Here is a 14,467-nt window from a genome sequence, read left to right on the forward strand (position 1 = left end):
TGAAGAGGAGAAAATCAAGGTTTTCCACCCAACCCTTCCTCTGTAACAAAGCACTTTGTTGCAGTTACATGGAGGTACTCAGCAAGTTTTGTCAATAATTGATTTTTTTTGTCAAATTGTTGTAAAATGTTGATATTCCTAAGAACCAACTCATCACCTGTCAGCCGTGTTTCATAAACAAGTGACTTTTTGCAGATTAATGGAGAATTAAATGATTTCGTCCACATGTGCCAGAAATATATAGTTTGCTTGAGTGATTGAAAAATTCTAATGTGGTCAATCACACCGACTAACTGTTCTAAGATTTAACCTCAGAGATTTGAGAAATACTTTTGTCAAATGGAGACTCAGGCCGTCGGCAGTGAGCCTTCTTGCTTCATCCTGATTGTTCGCCTTTATTTCAAGTGTTTTCACTGTAAAGTGTCCTCGGCTCTCCTACAAGTCACTGCTTGGATTCAATCTACTTTTCAAAGCAAGTGAGTCATACGCTTTATTGATGAAACCCTATGCTGAAAAGAAAGCAAGAAGAAAAACTCAGGAACAAAGAAAAACAAGTTAAAAAGAAATATTTCACACAACATACAAGATGTGGAGTGGTCATGTGCATCATTCTTTTTAGGCTCAGCAGCAGCAGCAGTAAAATGGCAAATATCCAGGTTGTGCTATTTTCTGTACCTGAATTGTGGAACAGAGAGATTTGAAGAACGAGGCAACAAGTAACAATGATGTTTGATTGACGTCCTTTGTTTTGCTTTGCATCCTTATGAAAGGTGGAATTGCTCTAATTTGGACAGACAGATGGACAGTTTGATGAAAGGACAGACAGATGGACGATCTCATATGAAGCTTGGCTTTGTATCTTCTCCTCAATACGACACGACAAGCTGTGAATGCTGCAGAGTCACAGCGATTCCACAAACGTCAATGTTCCCAATGATGCTCAACACTGAACTCCTTCCTGAGTTTACAAATCTTTCTTTGTTAAACAATGAATGTTCTTATTATACATATTTCACAAAAAACCTCTCTAATTTGACTGTTTTAGTCCTTTTCAAAATGCAACACATCATTTTCCCTGGGCAGGTGGAAGAGAAAGCAAAAGTCTTTAAGTGCCGAGTTTAAAGTAAGTTGATATTTTGAAGGCAAACCAGCATTGCTGCTGATTCTGCACTTGGGGTTGTCCAACGTTCCGTCAGACTGCTTAGGCAACACAACAGGAAAAATCAAGATTGACTGGAGAAATTAATAGTTGATGCTTCCAATTATCCCGTCCCGTCACAAAACACAGCAGAAGCTGATGGTTGTCATCCGAGTGAGGCAATCAGAACGAGAATTCACTGTGATCACATACATCACACATCACCTATAATTCGCTCAAACTTCAGGTTGTTGATGAAAGAAAACCAAGAACCAAAACACATGAGCCAGTGTCTCCTGAGCAGGGAGAGCTGAAACGAGGAATGAAATTCTGCTGCTCACGTCATGGATGATTTTAAGGCTGACGTGATGAAAAATGAGGAACAGATTTCATTGTCCGGGAGGTCTGAGCTGTCAGCTGCAGTTTCCATCAGCGCATGGTTGTGTAGATGCGAGGAGTGTGTTGGGGTGAGGAACTCTCGCCAGTGACTATGGAGTTGCAGTGCAGCCAAGTTGCAGGATTTACAGTGTTTGGCCAATAACTCCAGTTTCTCCTTTCAGCCCAGCGAAGCTCTTCAGCCCTTTGTTGCCCCTCATTCCCTCAAAGCCTGAAATGCAGGGGCACCCTTTGAACCTGATAATGGACTTATACTGTAGAAGTAAAGAAGCAACACTATTAGAAAAAAGTGTAACCAAAACTGCTCAAATACACAGCTGAGGTTTGTTATTAATATTTAGGATCATTGATAATTATTTCGACAGAGTCTCCATTCCAAGTCCTGAGTGTCCCTCCACACCTGGCTGTTCTGGGTCACCTGTGGGCCATGTTCTCTAATGACTCCATCCTCACTGTACAGTATGCTCCTGGGAACCTGACTAGCACTGTAGTGAAGAGTCAAGGGAAGAGGAGGAAGAGGAAGAACAGGAAGAGGTGGAGGAAGAAAAGGAAAAGGTGAAAAGGTTGAAATTATAGAACTTTTGCTTTTGTTATGTGAAAAACTATCATGGAAATGCAGTGAAACCGTAAATGAGTGAAACAACTCAGGTCAGCCACACATTCTCCTGAATTAAACCACTGAATTCTGAGGCTTTTGGTGTCTGACTGCACTCCCATGTTGTTTGCCAAGCAAAGTAAAATTTAACAAACCCCATCAGATGGTGTGGGTGTGGCTCTCCTTTCCTTCCTCTCTTCATATGTCAGACATGAACCAAAACATGTGTGAGTGCGCCATGGCTCACTTGTCTTCCCCGGCTGCCGAGCAGTGCCGTGTGGTCCCAGTTGACCTGCTCCAGTATCACCAGTATAGACAACTTTGCCTGGAGGATCATCCACTCTCAACCCACGAAGACCACCTGTCCCCTCTGGGCCTGGAGGTCCTGTTCATTTATAAAGTGCACACAAAACAATTAGAAATCTGTCACAACCTGGAAAACCTGCTGACCCAGCGGTCCCTGGAGTTCCAGGTGAACCATGATGCCCAGGAAAACAGATGCAAAGACCTGAATGGAAGGATAACCATCTTAAAAATCTGAATGTAAAAAATAGTTCAATGTAAGTACAGTTATTGTGCAAGTGATATTTGAACTGTCCAGTGTGAAAATCACAAAAAAATGGCCTTATTAAAGGTGCACCCCTGACAGGCATCCATGACCTTCTGTTGACCTCAGCTTGAACAGTCCATTCCATTTTGACTCAGTGTCTCCAACATTCACTCAGATCTGATGAAAAGCTCTTCTGGAAGGTGGCGGTTAAAGATTTGACAGACGGTCATCAAGCATTTCCAACTTTACCTGCACAACTACCTGTTTGGGTTCACTGGTTCCTTGACCCCGTTTCCCCTTTGATCGCATCTAATCCACCACCAGGAGGTGATCAGTTGACAGCGACCCCACCAGACCAGCCGGAGGAACTGTCAAGCATTTTTCTAAATGATCTCTTCTGCGTAATCAATCTACATTTCAACTAATTTGTGATGAAACACCAACAGAAAAAGTCAAACATTCATCACTTTTTTTTTTAATGTAACAACATAAAAAAGACGCACAGCTCGTTTTAATGAACGGGAGGTAATATTATACATAGAATTATTCCGAGGTTCTTCACACTGACTGACTTGGAGAAAACTGCAACTCAATGTTTTGTCCAGTAGTGGGAGCTCCTTGTCACCTTTTCAAATGTAATTTGGCGCAAAAGTAAAGGAATAGATCAGAACGACTCTTCTGGATCATCAAATCTCAGTCCACGCTCACAGACAATAAAAAGTCTTCCTCATTTTTACATCGAATCAGCCTTAAATCACCCATGACGTAATCAGCAGATTTTCACTCTCCGTTTTCACTGAAAAGTCTCCTTGCTCAAATTGGCTACATTGGCCAAAGTTGTGAGTTGCAAATGGTTGTTTGTTCCCAGCACCTCAAATAAACATTATGGTGAAAGTGCAGGAGAAGCAGTGATAGCAATTCAGTGAATGGGGGGGATTTTATTTTATTTGAGAAAAAGTCAATGTTCAGCAAGCTGTATTTTGGTGAGGACTGTGCAGGTGAATATTTCTAAATAAATATTGTCAATAGTAACCAACCTCATTCCAGATCAAGAGTGAGATGTTAGGAAGTCTGCCGTGGTGGCCTAGCCTGAGTTAAACCTTGGAAATGTTTGTGAAAATGCAATGACATGTCTCAGCAGTCCCCAAATATTAGATGCAAACATATCAATTGACATGTAGTTTACTTAAATGTTCACATAAAAGCTCAGAATGATGCAAATTCAAAGAAATATAGAGGACAACAGAAGCAACAGTTTAAGTGGTTATTGTGATAATGAATTCACAAAATTGCATTTAAAGGTGTATGTTCAAAAACAAGCACAGAACAGGGCAGTAGGAAACAAAACAATATGAATATGATTTACCGTCTTAAGGTTAATAAATGTGCAACGAAGTTCAAACTACAGGTCACTCAGTGGTGCTGCTCTGTATCATGTTTCCTTGTTCTTTATGAACTTTATATTGATTTACTGCTTTAGTGTATTGTTTAGTTTAGTTTAGTGAGTTTACCTTGGCCAGTTTTCAATATTGTACATGCAATAAACAATAATTATAATAATATACATCGACTAAAAACGTGTAGGCTGAAGGGTTTACTTATTTTGCCTAACCTTCTTACATTCATAAAGTAGTAGAAAGAGAAAAAACAAGATGATAAACAAATAAGATAATTAAAAGTAGCAATGATAATTTATAATTTGTAACATCAACAGTTGCACAACAACAACAATAGTAGTAGTACTATTAATAATAATAATAATTGTACTTATGTTCATAATTTTGTGTTGTATTTACTATTGATAATATTTCTAAATATTACTTAAACATATGGAGTGTTATACATAGTTTCATTTCTATTTTTAAATCATCCACTGTTATTTCTGGACGACGGAGATCGCGACCTATGGACTTCACGAAACAAATACACAAAAACATTTTGACTTTGATTTGTTGAAAATGAGGCTTATTGTCCTGCTCTTCCTCTGCCATTGTGACTCCGCTGGTAAGCAACACAAACTTCTTCATCTTCTGCAGCTTTTAATACACTGATATGTAGATCGTTTCTGTCTAAAGCGAAAGTATGGAGAGAAAATGTTCGGTTTTACTTCTCTGTTAGAATGTCTCCATCAACTATTGGAACAAATTATTTAATTGTATCCAACACTATTTGTCCATGAGTTGATGTTTATTCGGTGAGTGTAGTTCAGCTCTAATGTGGCGTCTTTATTCCTGTTCTGTTTTTTTCTCGGAGGAATTCATTCATTCATTTTCCATACCCGCTTAGTTCCGAGCTCAGGGTCACGGGGGTCTGCTGGAGCCTATCCCAGCTGTCTTAGAGCGAAGGCAGGTGTAGCCCAAGTGTTGCAACACTGTCTATGCTACTGGACCAGTTCTAGGGTCGGAGGAGTAGGAGTAAGATTGACGACCCAGGGACATTCAGCCGGCAAACAGCCGGCTGTTTACTACAGAAAAATTAAGCATGGAAAAACCACATTACACAAAGAACATTTCCTGCAGGTTCTATATTAAAAAGAAAAGAAAAGTAATAAGACACAAAGCAGAAAAAATAAATGAAAGTAATTTAGTCACTTTCCCTCTTTTTAGCTATTTTGGGAACTAATTTAAAGTAAATTAGGTTGTTTGACCTTTCTAGATCAGAACTATTTAGGACTCCTATTTTATTTCTATTTATTCTATTTAGTAGTTACATTTAATTTCTTTCCCTGCACGGTAAAGAAAATTTAAATTTAAAAGGAAAATAACAGTGGACCACTACAATTCAAAGAACACTCAGAGATGAACAAAAGTAAAGAAAAGTTTTCCACCTTAAATCAATTGCTCAACTGAAAATGTAGGTTCAACAGTTCAATAAAAAAAAAAACTCAGTCCGATTTGGTTCAAGGAAGAAGAAGAAGAAAAAAAAAGAATGTTGCAACTAGTCAAAATTCAAAGTTCTCAGTTCGATTCAAAAAATAATAATCTCCGTTCCCGGTTCAGCTCAAAACAAAACAATAATCTCAGCTCAAAAGTCTGGTACTCCTACCCCTTTTGGTAAGAAGTTACCATGTGAAATCTTGGGTCTGGCTCGCCATCTTGTCCTTCTTTCACGTGTGTGCACGCCTGCACACCGTTGCTGCTACTCGTCACGTCCAAAATCCAAGTTCCCGACCAAGAAAAAAACCTGACCTGCTTATTAGCAGGTCAGAAACAAAATAAACGTCAATAAATCTTCAAAGTATATAGATAAATGTCTTTAACTATGTGTCTCTGCTTTAGACTAAAACTAGCTACAGGATTATTTTTTTTTAGCTCAACTTGGCGGCGGAGCGATCTCCTCCAACTCGCTCCGTCTCAGACAAAACCACATAATACACAACATTCATACGATATTCACAGTATCACTCAGTCATAAACAACAAAATAATAACTTGATAACAATAATAACAAAATAATAACAAATAATTCAACCGCAGACAGCGACGTGTTACCCTTCGTCATGAAAGAAAAAGAGTAATGATAACAGGTTGATGCTTTTTCCTGAGTCAAAATCCACTCTTGCTTAATTGGTCATTCTCTTCTCATCTGTCTCTGCTGCAGCGTCGCCAGGTGCTGCGTCTCAGCAATCACCGAAAGCGGAAGTGACATAATTTCTCTATCCTCATATTTTTTATATTAAATTATTATTGTTACTTTTTTTTAATGCATTAATTAATTAATATTAAATGGTTTTTTTTTTTAACGTTTCCATAGGCTGTATGATACAACAATTTGCACCACATCCACATCCAGCTGCGCTGAGCACCCCAATTCCTTGGTTTGCTGTGTCACAGAGACCCAACACTGGGCATGAGCAAAATGCCCCTGTATGCCCACCCACGTCAGCATCCAACTTCCAACCCACCATCCCCCAAATGGATGAGGAAACTTCCTCCGAACATGGACCCACTTGTAATGGGAGAGAAACTCTGTTGTGTGTTGTGTTGTGTGTCCTCTTAAGTTTAAATTTTTTTTCCTACACATTGCATGTTGTGGAGTGTTTTTTGTTTTTTTTGTTTTTTTTTGCGTGTTTGCACCTTTTATAATAAAGTTTTTTAATCTCTTATTTTGTCTCAACATTTTATTGCCTCTCAAAAACTTAATGTGTTGTCCAGTATCTGCTCACATACCTGTTACAATGCCATTATAACAGGTATTGTTTCCATTTGAATGTGCATGGGCGTCACCCAAACTATCTATAAATTGGCGTTACATCCAAGTCAATCATCTGCACTGGTTAGCTCTGCATCTGCATTGTTCATAACAACAGCATAACAACAGTTGTTTGAATTACAATGAGCATGGGTGTTTCCCCAATAGTTCTTTGGTCTGCATCTGGAATTGGCACACCCTTTGCCAGAGCCCTTTGAATAGGAAAGTCGTCTGCACAAACCAAGACATCTGCATTTTTTATTTAAAAAAAGGGTGGCAGCAACAATGTGAAAAGACATACTCATGTATTGTTTCCATTTGAATGTTCATGGGCGTCACCCAAACAATCTGAGAGCTACTTCATGGGTCCTGAGCCGTATGAAGGGCTACCAGTTTGCTAGATTCTCCTGAAATAACAAACTGTGTAATATATTATTATTAATGATACTCTTCTATGTGAAGACACTTGTCAAGCTCATGAGTTCTCAATAATTATCAAAAATGACTTAACAAGGTTGGATAAAATTGAATTTTAGACACAGCTCAACGAGCTGTGCAATTTCTCAAACGGGTCTGCATGAGGTCTTTGGGTGACCCCTGGTGTAAGGTGTAGTGTAATAACTGTAATAAGTAAAATAATTTCTGCACAAGTAAAAGTTTAGTAAGTTTTTATTGAAACACAAACAGAACTTCCTATGTTATTCTCACAATCGGGTTCTCAGTAAAATATGCGGAGAGAGCACGTCTAGTATTATGTGGCTCTTCATTTTCCTCGGGATGCATCTGAAACTCTGAGTCTTGTTCTCCCAATTCAGCTGCCTCATCCATTTCGTTCCTCCATTCATCGAGAAAGGCATCACCCTGTGACTCACACAAGTTGTGCAAGACAACACAGCTGATGACAACTGTAGGGACCTTTGCGACGCTGATGTCCATCTTTTTCAGTAGACACCGAAATCTACCCTTCAGTCTCCCAAAAGCACATTCAACTGTCCTGCGTGCACGGCTCAGTCTGTAGTTGAAGTGTCTCTGCTCTCTTGTGAGATGTCCGTCGTCTGCATATCCCTTCATCAGCCAGCTCATTAGAGGGTAAGCAGGGTCTCCCAACAGCATCAGTGGCACCTGTACGCCTCCAATTTCTCGTGTGTCCTGAAGGGGAAGAATTAGAAAGAAAACATTTTTCACATTAACGTAATGTTTTTCACATGTGGTGAAAACAGTAAGATAAAGCACATACAGTGCATTTCGCTAGTGTGCTGTCATAACTACAATTTTGCTATTTTGAGATATTCTACAATAAATTCACAATTGTATGCCTTACCGGTGGGAAAAGGTTGCCACTCTCAGCAAGTTCAAACAATGTGGAGTTCCTTAGCACTCTTGCATCGTGTACACTGCCAGGCCATCCAACAGTGAAATTGGTGAATCTGTTGATTGAAAACATGCAAGTAGATTAGCTTTGCTGACCTACACATTATATTCATACAACTCATTATGTAATTGAAAACTCCATGTAATTCAAAAATGTACATTTGTGTGTGTGTGTTTGTTTGTTTACTCACCTAGAAAGGTGATCCACAACAGCTTGAAGGATGATGGAATGACTCCCTTTGCGGTTGAAGTAATCCTTCGCGCTGGTGGAGGGTGCAGTTATTGGAATATGGGAGCCATGTATTGCTCCCCCGCATTGTGGAAACCCCCATCTATCCTCGAATCCATCCACAATCTCCCGCAGCCTGTTTCCTCGGGGCAAACTCACGAAGTGGTTCTGGATTGTGCATATAGCGCAGCAGACCTCCCACACACAAATGGACACTGTTGTTTTGCCCATGCCAAACAACTCGGACAGAGTTTTAAAATCAGTACCCGAAGCAAGGTAGCAAACTGCCACAGCAATCCTCTTCTGCAGTGGTATGGCCGCACGCATTAGCGTGTTTTTTCGTTCAAGCAATGGTCGCAGTTTCCCACACAAGAGATTAAATGTCCGACGTTGCATCCGAAAATTTGCCAGCCACTGTTGGTCCGAAAAAGAAGTCATCGCCACTCTGTCCCACCAGTCGTTGCTCCTTGTTCGGATCCATACGCTTCTCTCTGGTTCCGCGGCTATCAGAGCAGAAACAAATGCTGCAGCCCTCTTTCTTCTCCATGCTGCTCTTCTCTTTAGTCGTCGCTCTAGGAACATTAACCGGTTTTGTCCACGACTTCCGACCATACGGGCGAGCTGCAATAGCATTAAAACGAGTGACCTATACATGTTGATCCACTTTCTGGTTGCCCGAAACAGTGAGAATCGTTTAAATATGGTCCGCAGACAGGAAGTTGATTCATTCGGTAGCCGTGGTTTTGCGCTTTACTGCCCCCAGTCCGCGTTGACGCAGTGAAACGCGGCCACTAAAGTCAACGAGCAGGTTTACACCAGGCGCAGAGCGTCCGCGTTTCAGAAGCGTCCCAGAAGCAGTAAAACGCGAACCGCTGGAAAAGAACGCCAGAATTCATTCTTTGACGCTTGCCGCGTCCCTCCTGCGTCAATCGCAGCAGGTAGGATCGTTCCGACAGGAAGTCATTGGTGTAAAAACACGGTGGATCCGGTTGATTTTCATCATAACACACAATGTGCTGTATTTTGTATTTATGTGTGCTGTACTTTACTGTGAAACATCAACGTGACGCATCGGCTTCAACGCTGTTCAGGTCGGCCGTCAAACAAAAACAGATTTCACTTAGAATCTCAAACTATGATGAACAAAATGCATCTATACTTTAAATACCTGCATTTTGTATGATGCCAGCAGTTCGCTTTATTATTATTTTTCTTTTTTTTACACACATCGATTCTCGAAGTATCGATGTTTTGTTTCATTGTTGTTTTCTTTGAAAACACGCGAAAACTACATGGGTTGTCGCGCGATCTGCTCTCCTCTAGAAGTAGAACAGTAGGGCCGACTGTTGCATCATCAAGTTGAGCTGGCAGCTTTTTGTGGAGACACTTTTGTCTTCGGCTCATTCTGAGATGTTTTTCTTGTTGAAACTGTTTTTATTGACATGAAAATCACTTCAAACCAAATCTAACCCCGCCCCCTCTCTCTTTCAGGTGTTCATCTTTTCCAGAGGATGTACGGCTGTGAGTGGGACGATGAGACTGGAGAGGTTGATGCTTTTGACCAGTTTGGGTTTGATGGAGAAGACTTCATATCATTGGACCTGAAGACAGAGTCGTGGGTCGCTGCAAGACCGCAGGCTGTCATCACCAAACACAAGTGGGATAACAATGAAGCTTTTACAGGAGGTCAGAAAAACTATCTCACCACAGAGTGTCCTGCCTGGAGGAAGAAGTACTTGGAACTGGGGAGGAGCTCTCTGAGCTCCGTCCCTCAACTTGACGTCCTTAGAATCGGGACAGCACTTGCACCTTGCGGGAGCGCGCATTTTTGAGATTGAGGGTTAAGGGACGAATTGGAATTCACCCAAGTTCTGCAGTTGGTTAAATCCAGCTGCATAATTGGATTGATATAAGTATAAATTATTTAATAAATAAACCCAATGGCCCTAAACTCAGGATTAAGTGGTTATTGAAAATGGATGGATTAAAAAATAAAGTATCTTTACTTTTACCAGATTTTTTTTTTTTTTTTTACACAAGTATCTGTACTTTTATTTCAGAACAGAATGTGAATACCTTTGCCACCTGTGTATGTCTGTCTCTGTGAGTGGCCCACCAATAAACCACACCTTCAACCTAAAATGGATCTGTTTTTCTTCTTAGATACAAAATTATATTTTTCCACCATCTGCCTGGAGCCTAATGGTAAATAATGCATTGCGTTTTGTAAAGCATAAAACTTGGTTGTGTTATCATTGACCTTTGATTTCCTTTAGATTACTCTTTGTCCTCATTAAATTGTAGCAGTGTGACCTTTAAATTGATTAAACAGAAGCCAGTTGTAACCACAAGTTCCTTATTCATTAGTTGGGTCTGATACAACACATAAAATGCTGCAAGCACGAACACTGTCAATAGGAACCAACCTCATTCTAGATCAAGAGTGAGATGTGCCGTGAATGAAACTTTGGAAATGTTTGTGAAAATGCAATGACATGTCGTCACAGTCCCCAAATATTAGATGCAAACACATCAATCGACATGTCGTTTTCTTAAATATTTACACAAATGCTCAGAAAGACGCAAATTCGACATGGTTATAGAGGACAATAGAAGCAACAGTTTTAGGTATTATTCCTATAATGAATTCACAAAATCACATATAAAGATATATATGTATAAAGATGTATAAAGTGGAACACAGAACAGGGCAATAGCAAACAACAACAATTTGTAAGGCTAATAAATGTGCAACAAAGTTCAACCAACGGATCACTCAGTGGTGTTCTGTCATGTTTCCTTGTTCTTTATGAACTTTATATTGATTTACTGCTTTAGTTTAGTGGTTAAATCATGTTGGGTGAAACATGGTCTTAAAAATAACTTATTAAACGACACCGGGAATTGTGACAACAAATAAGTAAGAATATCAGAAATCAATAACAATGTCCAAATAATTATACTATGTCTTGGTTTTGTTATGAATGTCAGATTATGACACCGAAAACTGACCGTGGACTGCAGTTACTGTTACGACTGACCCCCGTCCTGAGTTTCACTTTCTTGTGCAAACCTGTTTTATTCAACTCTGCCTCGTTATTAATGACGCATCAAATACTGCCTTCCTAGTGGCTGTCAAAACGCTGCGCCTGCGCAAAATCACTTTTATTTCTGAACGACGGAGATCGCGGCCGTGTGTCGATGGACTTAACCAAACAAATAAACAAAACGATTTTGAGTTAGACTCGTTGAAAATGAGGGTTATTGTCCTGATTAGTGATGTCCAAACGAGGCTTCATGAGGCTTTAAACCCTTTTGGACTATTGTGTTGAAAATTGGTTCATTACTCGAAGCTTCATTCATTAAGAACGTGGAGGTCATCTGCTGGCGCATTGGTTGTACTGCAGCCATGCAAAAGGTTGATGACCCTAGCAAGTGTGCACTTTGATATTTGCTGTATTTGTGCACTTTTGTTATTATTATTATTACCATTGTTGATAACTTTTACTCTGTGTTTTATGACTCTGTGTTTTTGTATGACCTTGTATGTACGTTGGCAACTGAACACACAAAGCTCCCCCTCTGGGGGATTGATAAATTGATAAAAAAAAATGAATAAAAAAATAAAAAAATAAAACGCTACTTTTGGTGTACTATGGATTTTACCAGCTAATAGGCAGCTAATTTTTTGTCACAAAAAGCAAAAAATAAAAACAGATAAAATGCACTACATGCATTCAAGCTACACTTATTTTTTTTAAGCAAATAAACAATTAGCTTTATTGATAAAATGTTTTCTTAAAGAAAGAAAAAAGAAAAACAACATCAGCAAGTTGAAAGGATAATAGACTTTGAGACGTTACTGTGTGTTTGGATTCACTGTTTCATAAACACGTGTGATTTTACCGGCTGATTTGAAATACGGTGGAGGAAAAATATTTTTTGTCACAAAAAGTAAAAATAAATAAATAAATAAACTATGCTGCATGGATTCACTTGTTTTTTATTTTCTAAGCAAATGAGCAATTAGCTTTATTGATAACATCCTGCTTTTTAAAAAAGAAATAAAAAAAAGAAAAACTCAGATGGCATCAACAAGTTGAAAGGATAATAGATATTGAGATGCCATACAAGGTTGATGTGCATCATTCTCATTAAGCTCAGTGGCAGCAGTAAAATGGCAAATATCCAGGCTGTGAAATCTCCCCTGGATGTAACTGGACTGTTGAACAGAGAGAAGAGAAAGATTTTAAGAATGACAAAAAAGTAAAAGTGACGTTGGCTGCAAGTCATTTGTTCTGTAACACATCGGCCACGTTCTCTAATGACTCCATCCTCACTGTAAACTCCTGGGAACCTGACGAACACTGTAGTGAAGAGTCAAGGGAAGAGGAGGAAGAAGAACAGGGAGAAGTGGAGTAAGAAAAGGAAAAGATGGATGAAGAGGAGGAGGAAGAAGAGAAGGATGAAGAAGAGGAAGACGTGGAGGAAGAAGAAGAGGAGGAGGAGGAAAAAGAGGAAAAGGTGGAGAAAGAGGAGGAGGTGGAGGAAGAAGAGGAGGAAGAGGTGGTGGAAGAAGAAGAAGAGGAGGAGGACGAGAAGGGAAAGTGGGATGAAGTGGAGGAAGAAGAGGAAGATGAGGAGGAAGAAGGAGGAGGAAGAGGAAGATCTGATCCCTCCTGCTGGAAGGCATAAATGTGAGTGGCTGCAGGTGAGTCTTCCTCTCACTGCACCTGCAGTCGTCCACCAGACCAGCGATGTTTGGCACTGCTATTTGTGAGTTCTTGCTTCATGCATTCATCTAAACTGTCATATTTGTTTTGTTTGGAATTGAATTTAACCATGCTGAGTTAAGCCTTATATATTTGTGTTTATTTTTTTCTAGAAGGAAAAATCAGTGAAACTTTTGAGCGTCTATCCGTAGGACCAAATATCTATAGTCGCACAGAAGCTAAGTGAGGGAAAAAATTACCTGCCGGACGCGCTAGTGGTTGATAAGTCACGGCTCTGGAAACAAATTACCTTGTAGATTTATTGCAGCTCAAACACAAACAGTGGGCTGACTTCATCTTGAATAATTCCTTGCATCTTGTTTGAGCATCAAAAAATGTAGTTCAAAGCAAAATGAAGTGAAGCAAAGCAAAAGCAGTCAGCAAAAGCAAAAAAGGACCCTCTCAGTTCATTCAAACAACCCGCCAGGTGAAGACGTCCCACCTACACCACATGACGCATATCCCTGCATGTGACTAATAATCAATTCATAATAAAAACATCCTATGAAACACCACAAGCACTACAAACGACATTAGCTGGCACATACAGAAAAAAAAGCTGCGTTTCCATGACCCCTAGAATTGTGCAAAACCTAAATATGGCTATAAAAACTGGTGATGGAAACAGCTCAACTTGGAAAAACCTCCCAAATATGGCTAAAATGTGTTGACGCTCTCATGAGGTTGAGTTTCCACACGTATCCATACAGGGGGATATCACAAAAGTGTCATGGATACGCTTTTTTCACATTGACATGTCAGCGGACATGACATACGAGGTCACGCGACCAGTTCACTGACCAGTGAAAATGTTGTGTTGTGATTGGAGGATCATCCACTCTCAACCCACGAAGACCATCTGTCCCCTCTGGGCCTGGAGGTCCTGTTCATTTATAAAGTGCACACAAAACAATTAGAAATCTGTCACAACCTGGAAAACCTGCTGACCCAGCGGTCCCTGGAGTTCCAGGTGAACCATGATGCCCAGGAAAACAGATGCAAAGACCTGAATGGAAGGATAACCATCTTAAAAATCTGAATGTAAAAAATAGTTCAATGTAAGTACAGTTATTGTGCAAGTGATATTTGAACTGTCCAGTGTGAAAATCACAAAAAAATGGCCTTATTAAAGGTGCACCCCTGACAGGCATCCATGACCTTCTGTTGACCTCAGCTTGAACAGTCCATTCCATTTTGACTCGGTGTCTCCAACATTCACTCAGATC

At 39.9% G+C, this 14,467-nt stretch overlaps 1 long non-coding RNA gene across 1 annotated transcript; it reads right to left on the reverse strand.

Annotated features, from left to right (window-relative positions):
* Nucleotides 1-7,520: 7,520 nt before the first annotated feature.
* LOC142905075 (uncharacterized) lies at nt 7,521-9,630 on the reverse strand. The gene is made up of 3 exons (XR_012929494.1): nt 8,432-9,630; nt 8,191-8,296; nt 7,521-8,018 (listed from the first exon to the last, which is right to left on the reverse strand). It is a non-coding gene; the product is annotated as an uncharacterized LOC142905075 (long non-coding RNA).
* Nucleotides 9,631-14,467: the final 4,837 nt, after the last annotated feature.

Source organism: Nelusetta ayraudi, unplaced genomic scaffold (assembly GCF_046127955.1).
Source record: "Nelusetta ayraudi isolate G7.1 ecotype Tasmania unplaced genomic scaffold, CSIRO-AGI_Nayr_v1 ptg000135l, whole genome shotgun sequence".
In the NCBI taxonomy this organism is placed as follows: domain Eukaryota; kingdom Metazoa; phylum Chordata; class Actinopteri; order Tetraodontiformes; family Monacanthidae; genus Nelusetta; species Nelusetta ayraudi.